General features: G+C 36.4%; 1 protein-coding gene across 1 annotated transcript in view; it reads right to left on the bottom strand.

Moving 5' to 3' along the window:
• LOC149777627 (nucleoside hydrolase-like) overlaps positions 1–5,283 on the bottom strand; it is an 85,781-nt gene extending 80,498 nt beyond the window's left edge. Inside the window, exon 1 of the mRNA XM_089938684.1 lies at positions 5,105–5,283. The gene's annotated coding sequence lies outside the window, so the exon portion shown is untranslated. The remainder of the gene's footprint in view (positions 1–5,104) is intronic.
• Positions 5,284–14,401: the final 9,118 nt, after the last annotated feature.

The following is a 14,401-nucleotide window of genomic DNA, read 5'->3' as shown; positions in this document are numbered from 1 at the left end:
CACTTCGAATTCACTTGAGTGGCTATTCACACAGTGACGAGAATGGCCATGCTTTACTGAGTCTATCCTATAGGCGATTTATATAAAAAAAATATTTTACAGAATTAAACTAATGCACCAACAATGGTTCCATGGGCGATCCCATGGAAATTGTGTACGTCTTATTGCAAAATACATCAACATTTAATTTAACCGTGCAGATCGCTAGAACAAACCTATAATAATACATTTTGAAAAGTGTTGTGTGACACGGATCGCCATTGTCGCTTGGTGTCTGCTTTCTTCTTCGAAAATAGATCGTTTCGTCCTGACTATAAAAAATTTAATTTGACTAAGTTTTACGCACAACTTAAACTCATAAATTTACGATGTAGGTGTAAGTCGTCGTTCTCAGTTTTCTGGAAGTTCGTTTTTGCGTTTCTCAGATGTGATACTATATTTTACGGACTGAACGAAATTTCTTTTGGCGTGAAGCAGGACTCGTGGTTTTGTGGCATAAATGGAGAACATTGATTAAAGCTCAGTTATGTCGTCTTCGAAATCGCTGACACGGATTTGAGCTAACACTTCAGCTCTTGTGTGAGGCGACACGGCACGTCATTGCCTTTTACTTTCTCAATGAAATCGTTTCATCTTATTGCAAAATTACATTTGACTAGGTTTCATGCGCAGCAGGTCCCTGTACATAGGGAAAGTGTCTTAGCGTCAGATTATTCATTACAATCTCCAACGATTAAGAAGATGAAAGAGTCAGCACAGATCGACCTGCTGGTCAAATATTTGCTAAAAGTCATACGAAAACATAATTCACATGCGAAAGTGGCAACAAAACTTACTCTTTTGGTCGTTGATTTGATGAGAGTCATACGAAAGTTTATAAGTGCTGATGAAGTTTGCTATATCTGCAAAGGTAAATGGGTATTTGTCTCCAGAATACCTGCTCCGTCTAAGAAAGAGAGACAAAAGTCAAGATACCTAATATCGCTGTCGGGAGAAAGGACACTGGAATTCAGAGTGCCCTAAGAGAAAAGAGAAGAAACAGAAACAAAACGAAACAGAGAAGAGGGATTCAGAAGAAGAAGAAATTGAAGATGATGAAGAACTTGTGCCATTAAAGACATGGAAATGGAATAATTGACAATGTGAGCCGATCCGTTGGCCCTGATGTGAAATTTCATACTACCTTCTAAAAGAGACTAGACCAGAAAGAAAACGTAAGTGTCTCTTAGTCTTGACATTCTATAATAAGGATGGCGTGTTTTGTTTTTACTCACACTTTATGAAATTGTGCTCTTTCACCTATCTCTATCCCTCTGGAACATGTTTTAGTTAGAATTGAAATGAAAGGATGTTTTCCTTCACGCAAGCTCTTTAGGCATGCAAGTCGGTAAACAATAGTCAGTCTATTCATCCATCATTTTGTGTCTTGATGTTTCCTAAATCACACACTGATGCCATAAAATAACGGGTTAAATGGGTTTTGTAGTGTTGGGGGTGGAGTGTAGGTGTTTGGCAGAGTTGGTCATTGCAGGTGAGGGCTTAGGTGCTCTCAAAAGTCTTTTTCTTCTTCAATCTGTGTTGATGGAATATAATGGGCTATTTTCTTCATTCTAAGTTGATAGTATATATAAAGGGTTATTTCTTCACTCCGTGTGGATAGTGTATAATGGTTTTGTTCTTCCTTCTGTGTGGTTAGTATATTATGGCTTTTTCCTCTTCCCTCTTTGAGGATAGTGTATATTGGGTTATTTATTTCTTCTTCCCTCTGCGTAGATTGTAGATATGGGGTTTATTTTTTTACATCTCACCTCCGTGTGGATAGTAGTTATGGGATTTGTATTCTTCCTCTTCCATGTGTAGATAGTATATTTGGGGTTTGTATTATCTCCCTTCTGTGTGGATAGTATATTTGGAGTTTGCATTTTTCCTCTTCCCTGTGTGTGTGTGTGTGTGTGTGTCTGTGTGTCTGTGTGTGTGTGTGTGTGTGTGTGTATTCGCGTACGTTGTGTAGATCGTATATTTGGTTGTTTTTTTCTTCTTCCTCCCGAGTGTGGATAGTATATTTGGGGTTTGTCCGCGTTAGCGACGTTGTGTGGATAGTATATTTGGGTCTTTTTGCGCGTTAATGACGTTGTGTGGATAGTATATTTGGGGTTTGTACCCGTTAGCGACGTTGTGTGGATAGTATATTTGGGTATTGTATGCGTTCGGGTACGTTTGTATGGATAGTATATTTGGTTTTGTTTTCCATCCTTTCCGTGTGGATAATATATTTTGGGTTTGTATGCGTGAGCGACGTTGTGTGGATAGTATATTTGGGGATTGTGTGCGTTCGGGTACGTTTGTATGGATAGTATGTTAGGATTTGCTTTTTTACTCTTCCCTCTGTGTGTGTGTGTGTGTGTGTGTGTGTGTATTCGCGTGGGTTGTGTAGATCGTACATTTGGTTGTTTTTTTCTTCTTCCTCCCGAGTGTGGATAGTATATTTGGGGTTTGTCCGCGTTAGCGACGTTGTGTGGATAGCATATTTGGGGTTTTTATGCGTTAGCGACGTTGTGTGGATAGTATATTTGGTGTTTGTACCCGTTAGCGACGTTGTGTGGATAGTATATTTGGGGATTGTATGCGTTCGGGTACGTTTGTATGGATAGTATATTTGGTTTTGCTTTCCATCCCTCCCGTGTGGATAGTATATTTTGGGGTTGTATGCGTTAGCGACATTGTGTGGATAGTATATTTGGGGATTGTATGCCTTCCGGTACGTTTGTATTGATAGTATGTTTGGATTTGTTTTTTTCCTCTTCCCTCTGTGTGTGTGTGTGTATGTGTGTGTATGTCTGCGCGCGTACGTTGTCTGTGTGTTGGTCTCTGTTTGTTCCTATAAAACTCACTTTGTCCCTATCAAATACACTCTACCTACGTACCTACAGCAGCGCGTATTCAGGTCAGCCACTTGCAACACTGTTGACATTTATCCCCTAGTGTTCAGTACAGTGACGTCACTGACGCTGGAAATTTTGAGACTATGAATATGGACTTGGGGATTTCCACAGGTTGTAGCTATACATATGTATTAGAGTTCATAAACAGGAACGTCACTCAAGCTGAGGCTATAAAAAGATAGTGGGATTTTCCAAAGGAATAACCCACAAGTTGTAGCATAAATAGATAGTGAGATTTCATAGGAATTTAAGCTGATTATAGCTATAATTAGATACATGGGTGTTTATCCACGATATAATATTAAGGATCTATTAACATAAAATCAAAGGCCCTTTTCAGAGCCATTCATAGGTCTCGAAAAGATCTTGACTTTCATTGCCTACCCCTTTTTATTTTCTATTTTTAAAAAAATAGAGACCCCGCCCTGTTTCAATTTTCGTTTGTTCCATTTCCATAGACCCATCAGGTCGGGACCCTATTAAAATAGGGTCCCGACCCTGTTCCATTTTCCCTTGTCGCTCAACAGACCCAAGATTTTTTTTCCCCATGTTCAATTCCCCTTGAGGTTAGAGTTGCCCATGATTTTTCCCATGTTCAATTCCCCTTGAGGCTAGGTTTGCCCATGATTTTTTCCCATGTTAAATTTCCATTGAGGCTAGGTTTGCCCAAGGGGTCCTGTAATGTTAATTTCCATTGAGGCTAGGGTGCCCCACTTCACTACTGCCATTAGTGTGAGGCGTCCTAGTGGACAAAAGCTTGTCCAATCAGAACGCTGCCGTCAAAATTTTAAAGTCATATGTAAATAATCCCAATTTCACGTGTTGTATCAAAAATGCTTGTCTTTAAAGTTCAATTTTATATATCGAGATCTTAGGTTGTATCTGTTGAATTAAACAGTAGTGGTTGAAAGTTATATTTTCTATGTCGAGGTTTTCGATTGTGTCGTTTGAATTACGTGGCGGTAGTTGCAATTTCAATGTCATACGTCAAGAATTCCTAATTTACCTATTGGTTGAAAGGGTTTATGTTGAACATTCCATTTCATATGTTGAGTATTTAGATTTCATCTGTTGAATTATACAGCGCTGGTTGAAAATTCGATGCCCAATGTCGAGGTGTTAGATTGTATCTTGTGAATTACACAGCCGTTGTTGAAATTTTAATGTCATATGTCGAGAGTTTCAATTTAACATGTTAAATAACATTTCTTATGTTGAGATTGTATCTGCTGAATTACACATCAGTGGTTGGACAGTTTATTGTGCTTGTCAGAATTGTTATTTTTATAAGGTGAAATGATATGTTGGTGTTAAAAGTAATATTACACAATGTCCACTTTAACAATTCAAAATAATATCGAGTATTAAGATACACCATTCGTGTATTCAATTATGAGACGCCATTGCATTTCATGCATTTACAATTTGAAAGTTACCATGCACAGGTCGAGAATTACAAGGAATTTCGTCGCTAGACGTCGCTGTCGTGAACCGACCGCGTTATTTTTTAAAAAGGAGACTGCTTCTTGTTGATGTGAATTTCAACAGATTAAAAAAAAATCGCCATAGGAAACGGAACTTAAATCACAAACAGTTACATAGAACGTGTGAATTAGGGATTCTCGACACATGATATTTAAATTTCAATCACTGTGCAATTAAAAATATGCACTGTAAAACGTCGAAATAGGAAAAAGAACTTTAAACCACTACTGTATCATTCGACATATAAAATACAAAAACTTGATCTAGAAAATGGAACTTTAAGGACATGCAATTTAATCCAATATGTGATTTTGGATTTCTCGACATACGATATCGAAATTTCAACTGCAACTTTCTCACTGGACCAGCTTTTGTCCGCTACGGTGCCTCATACATTAGTAATGTTTTGCTTAGCCATATTTTGAAAACGAGGGACTCAGGGCACTGTTTTCAGCACTTTTCCTTGCCCAAAATAAAAAAAGCTTACAAATATATAAATAAGCCTTTTAAATTTATATTTATTTTTTTATCAATTATACCCAGCATATATTTTTAGAAACAAGAGAAAAACAATAAGACCCTTTTGAACTAATGTAACTCACTGGCAAAAAAAGCAGAAAAAGAAAAAGAAAAGGAAGTCATTCACAGAAAAAGGCAGATGAGAAAGCACCACTTACTTGCGATTTTTATGTTGTACTGGTGGAGAATTAAAATCAATCGAACCCACCCTTCATACACTTGTCGCTTACAGGCGTAAATAAACAGTGTGATTTCTAGAAGGGTTATGTTTCCAACAACTTTGTTTAGGAGCAAAACTGGAGACCAGCAGCGAACACGCGCGACCTGAATTTAATACTAAATGAGGCCGTCATGCGGAATCGCATAACTTGCTACGTGGCTAACAGGAAAGTACATATTCACAGGCACGACCGTACATATATATACTGGGAACCCGGTTGATCGAGTTATTTAGAGTTTTCCCTTACCGATCACTGCCATCTCACCTTTGACCATGTGAGTTCAAGTCCTTGGTTCGGCCAATGAGGATATATAATAAAGCTTGTCCATTACCTTCGCATATGTCGGTGGTTCTTAACAAGATTTCCTCTAATTTTGCTTCCACCAGTTGTACTGTCTGCCATGTATAGTCTATCATGCGCTGAAGAAAATGGCGTAAAACCCCAAAGGCAACAACAAAGAACACAACCTCTTTCTGTCTTTCTGTCTCTGTCTGTAGTCTAGCTTACTGCCTGTACAAGTCTACAAAATCAGATACAAGTAAAACTGATATATTTTAAAATCTTAAGACAATTTATATAGATTTTTATGTTATTTGTTTGAATAAAGTATGGATCATTCTCATGTCAAAAGGAGCATCACTAATTATTAAGCAACATACAAAGGCATCATAGAAGCATACCTAGTTCAGTACGTTATGTTTGATATGTATTAATTTTGTCCATGCAAACATATGCAACAATGCAAAACAATTTCATGACGATTCTGTAGATGTTGTACCTAAATTGTTAGATATCTTCAACAATATATGTCACAAAAAGATATAACAGATGTACAGTAAAAGAAAGAATCGTTACTGTTTACCGCGTACACGTTTACTAATGCACATACATGTCCCGGCCTTAAGTATGAGAATGTGTAGTTCAAACCCTGCGCCATTTGCAATTAGAAGTTTGCGTTTTTCTGCTTAAATCCGAGCCGATTCGGAAAATGATTAAGTGTTTAAAAATAATCAAAAGCAGGTCTGTCAAGAAAACAAGCAGTAATTAATAGCTCCTACTTTTGCAACAACAGCAACAACAACATCATCAATAGTAAAATTAGGAGTGAAACAGTACCGCAAATCAATTTCGATTTTCTTTTCTTCATTTGGTAACTCCCGATTCATAGGAAGTTTAGCCAGAAAGTTAACGGTAAACAATACTTAGTGAAAATAATGTAGCTCACCAGAGACACTAAAGTAACAAACATTTATTTCGGTTGAACGCTATATGTAGGCGGCTCTGAATTCCGCAAATTGTTGTTGACTGATACATAAAGCCACTAAAAATACGTTGAAAGTATTCCGCATGCTCGTGGCGTAGAAGAGTGTGTATGAGTTTGGCGGATATTTTGTGTGAAACCAATGGCTGATAATGGCGGAATTATCGTAATCGCCATCATCATCACTGTGTTCATTATTAGTATAATTGCTGACTTTGGTGGTTGCTTTAATTATTATTATTATTATTATTAGTATTAATGTTGCTGTTGTTGTTGTTAGTTAGATGGTTTCTCTAGATTAAACTGTGATGATATATCCCCATTAAAAAAGATGAGGCTGACAACCAGAAAAATAACGCGAGACAAGAGTAATGAAAAAATGTTGATTATTTTTGTCCACAGTGTAGATTACACAGAGGTTAATCATCTCAACCTTTCCATACTCCTCTCGACGTTTAGTTTAAAGTCTGTATGGAAATGTACTGCAGCTAGAGGTAAATTATGCGACATAATTTAAATTATGAAACCTCTGAATGCTTAAGAAAATTGTGAACCAATTGAAGAAGTCATTGATGCAGTCAATAAAGCTTTTGCTCACAGTTCAACACTATCTCGTTTACGTTTTGGTCTTCCGAGTCATTGTGAGTATCATGATACGTCTATTGGGTTTGAAATAATTACCAGGATACGGCAGTCCAGAACGCATTCACATTTCCAAAATATAAATTTATATAAATAAAATTTAATAATCAAACGAAGCGAAAGAATTAAAACTGAATGCGTAAACATTCCCTGTAATGCTAATAATCTAGAATGTTCTATCAGGTTCTCACCATTCCGGAAACTGTTCAAAGATAATCCGAACGGAGCTTGTAGAGTGTTTATGTGCTACTGGGTAGCACAACCGAATTCAACAGAACTATCAATCCAAATGTTTTGGCTTAATTTTGCTCATATATGCAGACTGAAGTCCTGGAAATTTTCAAATAATCCGATAGAATTGGTTAGATATTCACATTCTTAAATTTAATCAAATAATCCCAAGGGGCTGACGGTTTAAATCAATGATTATTCACTCTGCCATAACCAATGAACGTATTATCAATGAATCGCACGTGTTATGTATATCTATATTTTTGCAACTCATGGTACATGGCTGTATCTCACTTCTGTAAATTTTATTCATGGCAGTAAATTGTATGCATTAGCTTTAGCTTGGCCCACGTGACCAGGGTCTGTTTTATGAATATTAAGAGCTTACAATTGCATAGTATCTATAAATAGATTCTTACGAATGTGTTGGCAATTACTAATAACAATTTTGATAATAAGACTTAATGATGACTTTTGGTCAATTTATCATTGGCTGACGGGGTTTGGACGGTTCTCTAACAATTCAGTAACTCACATTGATATGACTCGATCACATGAATAGGCAGTTTACGAAATAAATTGTGTAGTGTGATCTGTCACATCGAGTATGTTGTGAAATATAGTCGTAGTAGAAGGCTTACATAAGCAAAGAACTGAGAAACCAGATTCATTCCTATTTTTGAAATCATCCTCATTTTCTTTGTTCCTGTTGTAAATCGGCATTAGTGTTTTATGCTGCAGTTATATATTATTCGCGAGGAATAAAATACTTTGTTTGAACTGTTAAGTCGAAACAGAATGGGCTCATTAACAGGACAAAAATATTATTCTGGAATTGCTGTGATTTATTGAAAGGCGTTCCTGACAACGCAATTTTGATAACGTTACCGCGGATCAGTGTATTTCTGGTTTTGAAATTTATACAGAACGTTTCATTCTTTAGAATTTTCATAGACTTTTTATCAGGATTATTTAGGATTTCCATCATAATACTGTACCTTTTTCTCACATTTTCATGTATAACTTTGGTAAATAAGTAATTTGTTAAGTTTTACAAAACGTTTTAGGTTTGCTTCTTTGTGTTACTTATTTATGAACATAGAGTCGTAACACAACTTATTCTCTCGTCGACTCTTACATATGCTCTATATAACAGACAGTATAAACGTAATGCGTGTATCTTAATTGTACAGTGTACACTTTAAATAAACATCTCTGACTCAGAACAATTTCGAAAAATCAACTCTTATTATTAAAGTATAATTCAAAGAGTCGTAAATAGAAACAGTCCTGTTCTGATCTTCAAATCTCAATAAGCCAATACGATGCTAGAGCGCGCATGTCAGGTAAAGTGTACTTGCGATTCTCTCGCTTGCTTATGCAACCTACAATGATTACTTGCGTGTGAATGAATATTACCACGTGGTATAAACAACGTAAAATAACTTCATAGACTCCAATGACTTATATAAAAATTAGATTTTAAATTCAAAAGATGATACATAATTACATAATCCAATCACCCATAAAAAGAAGAAGGCTTTATACAATATATCATAAACTTTCTTCTACGAAATATGAAATAAACATGTAAGGTACATTGCATTATAAAAAATGAATGAACCAGTCATGTATACAAACCATACAATACTGTACTTCTATGCACGTGAAAGTGCGTCTGCGATCAAATTTACTTTTCCCTTAATGTGGTTGACTTTGATGTTATATGATTGTAACACCAGACTCATTCGTAAAAGTCTTATTCTTCATTTTATTAATGACAGTGAGGGGTTTGTGATCGCTGAAGAAAACGACTGAAGAAGGAGTTGCACTAACACTCACTTCAAAGTGTTGCAAGTCCATCATTAAAGCCAAACACACATTCCCTATATTGGAATAATTTCCCTAATTCCCCTGGTGCTGATGAAACGGGTGCGCTTTTGAGTATGGTCTTTAACTTATTAAACGCCTTCTAACATTTGTCTGACCATTTTTTCACTGCCAAGTGGTCAGGGGTTCGGCAATCATGGAAAAATTAGAACACAATTTCCGATAATAACCAGCCATACCAAACATGACATCAGCTGCTTCTTACTAATAAGCACAGGGAACTCAGAAATAGCCCTAACCTTAATTTGGATATCTTTTATTTGACCATGTCCCGAAACATGTTCAAAAAGGGTACCATAAACGCGGCAAGTCATTTTTACTTAAGTTGATTGTCAGATTTACTTCACTGAATCTTTCGAAAACCGTCCGGAGGGTTTTTATGTGGTCTTTCTAGGTATTGTTTTAAATGTTGAAGTCAACAATGTAAGCGTCACAAATTTCCTTTTTCAGATGTTATAATATTCATCAAACGTTGGAATGAACTTGGGGAACTTTTGACCCCAAAGGACATACCTTTGTATTGGTAACATCCATCTTTAGTCACGAATGCTGAAATTTCCTTTGCTCTTTCCGTGTGTGGAATTTGCTAGAATCTCTTCAAGACGTCAAACGTTTAGACATATTTGGCATTTCCAATCCTCTTAATACAGTCATCAATCCTAGAAATAGGAAAGGACACTTCGCTCATCTATAACCAGTACACATACGGAAAATACGGAAATCTTATCTGGTTTCGGCTCTAGAATACACGGTTAACTTCAGTCACTTATACTTGGTGAGATAAAGTCGTTTTCCAGGAAGTACAGAACTTCTCTCTTCAAATTATGTTATTTGCGAGGACTTATCCTATAAGAATGTTTCTTTACAGCAGTCGAATTCACGTCTCAACGTAGTGGAAAATCGTATTAATTCGTCTCGACAAATCTGGAAACAAGTCTCTGGTCCAAATTGTTCAAAACTTATGAATTATGAAGAATAATCACTTCAAAGTCAGTACTATCCGATTTGTCATATTGATTCAAATCTGTGTGTATTGGACTGCTACTGCTAATTAATTGAAACATTTACATGGCTATATCTTACTACATATTCCTAACATATTAATGCGGCAAAATTAATCCTATACCCCCAACAAGGAGTATGCATACTGTAGTTCAAGTCACTCACTTTTATTCAATGGTATAGGGACCAAAATAAGTATCCTGAGGAGAGATATAGATAATAGAGCCAAAACGCCATCACCAGGGTGAAAGCTCGTATCTTCTGTATGCTTATCATACCTCAGTCTCATTCCTGACAGAACAAGTGAGCATGTATATAAAAGAGATTTTGTCAACTAACTCTTTTTTAATATCCATCTTGTAAGGAATTTTAACTGTTTTCGGTTATAATTTGAAACAAATTATTTATATAATTTATTATTTGGAATTATAAATGCTAAATTAGATTATGGAAGACACATTCCAAGACATTCTAGATTAATTTTGTGTGATACATCAATACTATTGGTATATCAACACAATGAAGACCAATGGTACATCTTCACACTCAAGAATGGAATTCATTTGGAACATTACGATTATTTGGGATTCAATGCACAAAACGTTAAGCTATTTTTAAATTTTACCTGGCGTTAAATTCCAATATTTTATTTCTTTAATTTTATTATTTTTGGCATTCTTTTTATTTTACTTTAAAATGATAGATTCGTAACAATAAATTGCATGAGGGTGTATAACTGAACGTATTGAATAAGGTAATTCAAAGATGTGATTGCTAAACGTACAAATAAGCAATCAATCGGAAGGCTGTATTCAATAAGGGCCCCAGTAAACCCGTATAATCGACCTCCTTTCTAAGCAGCCATATATTTCGGTTGGAAAACGATGATCATAATACAAAACCTATCCACTGCGTACGTGTTACAGCTATAAAGCCACGTAAGCAAATAATCTGGAGGGCTTTGACTAAGGAAAGTTGCATTAAATTACATGCACTCGTGAATTACAAGGCACTATTTCCTTCAGACGAAAATTGCTAGAAGTATATTATATTTTAGAATAACTACTTACCACCAATTACAAGCAGTCCCCCGCAGACGTGAGATCAGACGGTGTACAATATACCAATTTCGCAATACCTGAAAATAATGCTTTCGGGTTATCTCTCAAAATCTCGAATTTCAATACGAGGCGCCTATTATTGGGAGATTTACAATCAAATGTCAGAAGGTGAGAAGTATATCGATGATATTCTAGAGGACGTACAATGTTTAACCCTCAAAGAGTTTTAAAAAATCTTAAATCTGAACAGTGTCAGCGGACAAACGGCCATGCGAGTATCGCATACGTATGCCCTAATTTGTAGAAACAATAATGCATCGCATTTTTTTTTTATAGGTGTTAGTGTCATGCTGACATCCAATATTTTGCAATCTGTTTTGACTCTCTGAAAATGAAATGGAATACTTCGCAATTTGTTGTGACTCTCTGAAAATGGAATGGAAATTTTAAAAAAATATCGGAAATGAATTTGCATCTGATCTATGGCTATGCCTCTTTAGTAGAGAAGAAAGAAAAAGTGATGAAAGGAAAATGTGTGTATATAATGATGTTATTTTTAATTAAAATATCAAAGCATCAAATAATTGTATTTTAAATTAAAATACAAAAACATTAGAAAAATGATATTTTAAAATATAATAGTTTACATAATTGTCAGATTTACAAAAGTATTCTGAAAATGTGTTTGCATAGACATTTCCAGTGCTTGAAACTAACATTATTCCATTAATCATAGACTTAACAGATTTCATTACAGACTAAAATATGTACATTGATATTAGTCTACTGGGACCAAAATCTGTACATTATTATTAATCTAATGAGACTAAAATCTATACATTGATATTAGTCGAACGGGACTAAACTATGTACATTGATATTAGTCTAATGCGACTAAACTCTGTACATTGATATCAGTCTAATGGGACTAAGGAAAATTTTATTTTATATTTAAAGTCAGTTCAAAGGATGGGGACGGTAGTAGTATATGGGGTCACCCTAGCGTCAAGTGGACTTACCATGCAAAAACAGTCGATTCACTCTGGCGTCAAGGGGAATTTAACATGGGAAATGTTAACATGGATGGAACTGTAGAGCGTCAAGGGGAATTGAACATGGAAATTGAACAGGACCGGTACTTTAACGTCAATGGGACTTTAACGTTAAAATATGGGGTTTGCACTTTGTCGCAAATGGAAATTGAACATGGGAATGTCACCTGGATGTCAATGGGAATTGAACTTTGGGTGACGTCATGAGGTTTATAGGGTCAAAACATTTTATAGGGATTTTAATGTATTTGTAAGGACAAAGGGTAGATAGGGACAAACGTACAAATACACATTTAAACACACAGAAAAGACGACAGAAATGTTCTAAAACAAACCTCACAGAGAGAATAATGGCTCAAAAAAGAAAAGTCTATTGTATGGGTTCAAAACATTTATTCAAGTATATACATGGGCTCTCTGGCCTGTGCTTTGGTCTAAGCACTATCCATTTAATACATAAACATTTCTACATCAAACAAACCTATTTATTAGTTATTTAGTTCTTGGCTCTAGTAAACCTGTTTACATTTAATGTTCATTTATAAGAAAAAGCTAACACAAAACAAGTAACATGCAATCAAATAGGACAAAGTTCATGTTTCTCTCTCTCTATTCGTCTCACACGTTGTTAAAAATCTGGTCAGCTAGCACTTGTGTCCCAGCGTAGATATTTCCCATCACTTAATCCGTTTCATTCATAAATCGGCTGTTATATCCATCGTGCTAGGTACACTTATCAGTAAGCAGATCAAGTGCAGTCATCGTCTTCTTCCCATGGAGGTACAATGTATACCATATGAATGGTTACTTTTCCTTCGTTGATGTCAAATTTTCCTCTCATCGACTGCACGTCTTCAATAGCCCTAAAAAGTTTGGACGAAGTTATTTCTGCAGGTGTGCTAAATCCGAGACATACAGGTGAGTTCAAACTGTCGCGATACATAGATAGGCTCAAACGACCTCGATCTTTGACTTGGCAATGACATTTGAGTTCCTCTAACAGTGAGTCAAGTAGGTCCGTAATGAAACCTGCTACTTCCTCGGCTGAAATGTCAGACGCGAAGTCTCTAAATTTCACCGTGTAGGTGTAAGTTGTCGTTCTAAATTTTCTTGAGGTCGTTGTCTGAGTCATTTGGATGCTAAAATACTCCTGTAGGTCTACTGAATCCTTTCCCTTCTTGGACGCACTTTGCTGTGACGGTATGGTAGTGAAAGAGGTCAGTGATGTTTGTTCCTTCTCTTTTTTCATCTGCGTAGAGTGATTCATCTTTCTCGTTGCTTGTCCTCGCAATGAAGTGTCGTTCTTGGAAGTCGTCCCTTTTTATACTGGGTGATATCAATATGTCCATAAGGTAAAGTTTTGTGGTCTGGAAGTTTCACTAGCTGCACGTAGTTTGTCATGGCGTTAGTACATAAATAACTAAGATGTGTTACTGCATTGGTGATGTGATAGTGAGGCAAAGAATGACACCTGTTTCTCGTTGGACTTGAGTCTTACGCTCTATACTTGCTGTTTGAAGGGATTCATTTTTTCTCAATTGGTCTTAGTAGTGACAATGAACTGTTGGTCTTGGACGTTGTCCTTTTTTATATGCTGACCAATATTGATGTGACCGTACGGCAAAGTAAAGTGGTTGGGAAGTCGCACTCGCTTCTGGTACACGATTTGATAGACTTTTTCCAAGGGTCGACTGACGATGTGGTGAGTGGGTAAACGTACAATCTTGTTCGGCTGGTAGGTGGTCACTTTAAAGTTTGCATCCTCTCCAGACTGCAATGCTTCTTTCAATACGCCAAAGTTGACCACACGACTGGTACGATAATTCAGAGTCAATCCTTTCACTTTACACTCTGTGTGCACTTCTCCTTGTGGGTCCCGGTATTCGTAGCCGTAATTTTTAGGACCGCCACTCGCGAAACTTAGAATCTTGTCGTCAGGATGTTCGTCTGTCCAGGCGCCTAAACGGTCTCCTTCGATGTTAGGGTGTTGCTGACCCGGTCGATCGATGTAGATGCAACTGTCCGTGTCAAAGTACAGGACGCGATCCCCTAACAGTTCTAAAGCTTCGTACAATTTTAAGCGAGCATGAGCTGT

This window comes from Sinohyriopsis cumingii, chromosome 17 (genome assembly GCF_028554795.1).
Source record: "Sinohyriopsis cumingii isolate HCF-2022 chromosome 17, ASM2855479v2, whole genome shotgun sequence".
NCBI lineage: Eukaryota > Metazoa > Mollusca > Bivalvia > Unionida > Unionidae > Sinohyriopsis > Sinohyriopsis cumingii.
This window is presented reverse-complemented; position numbering and strand designations above follow the sequence as displayed.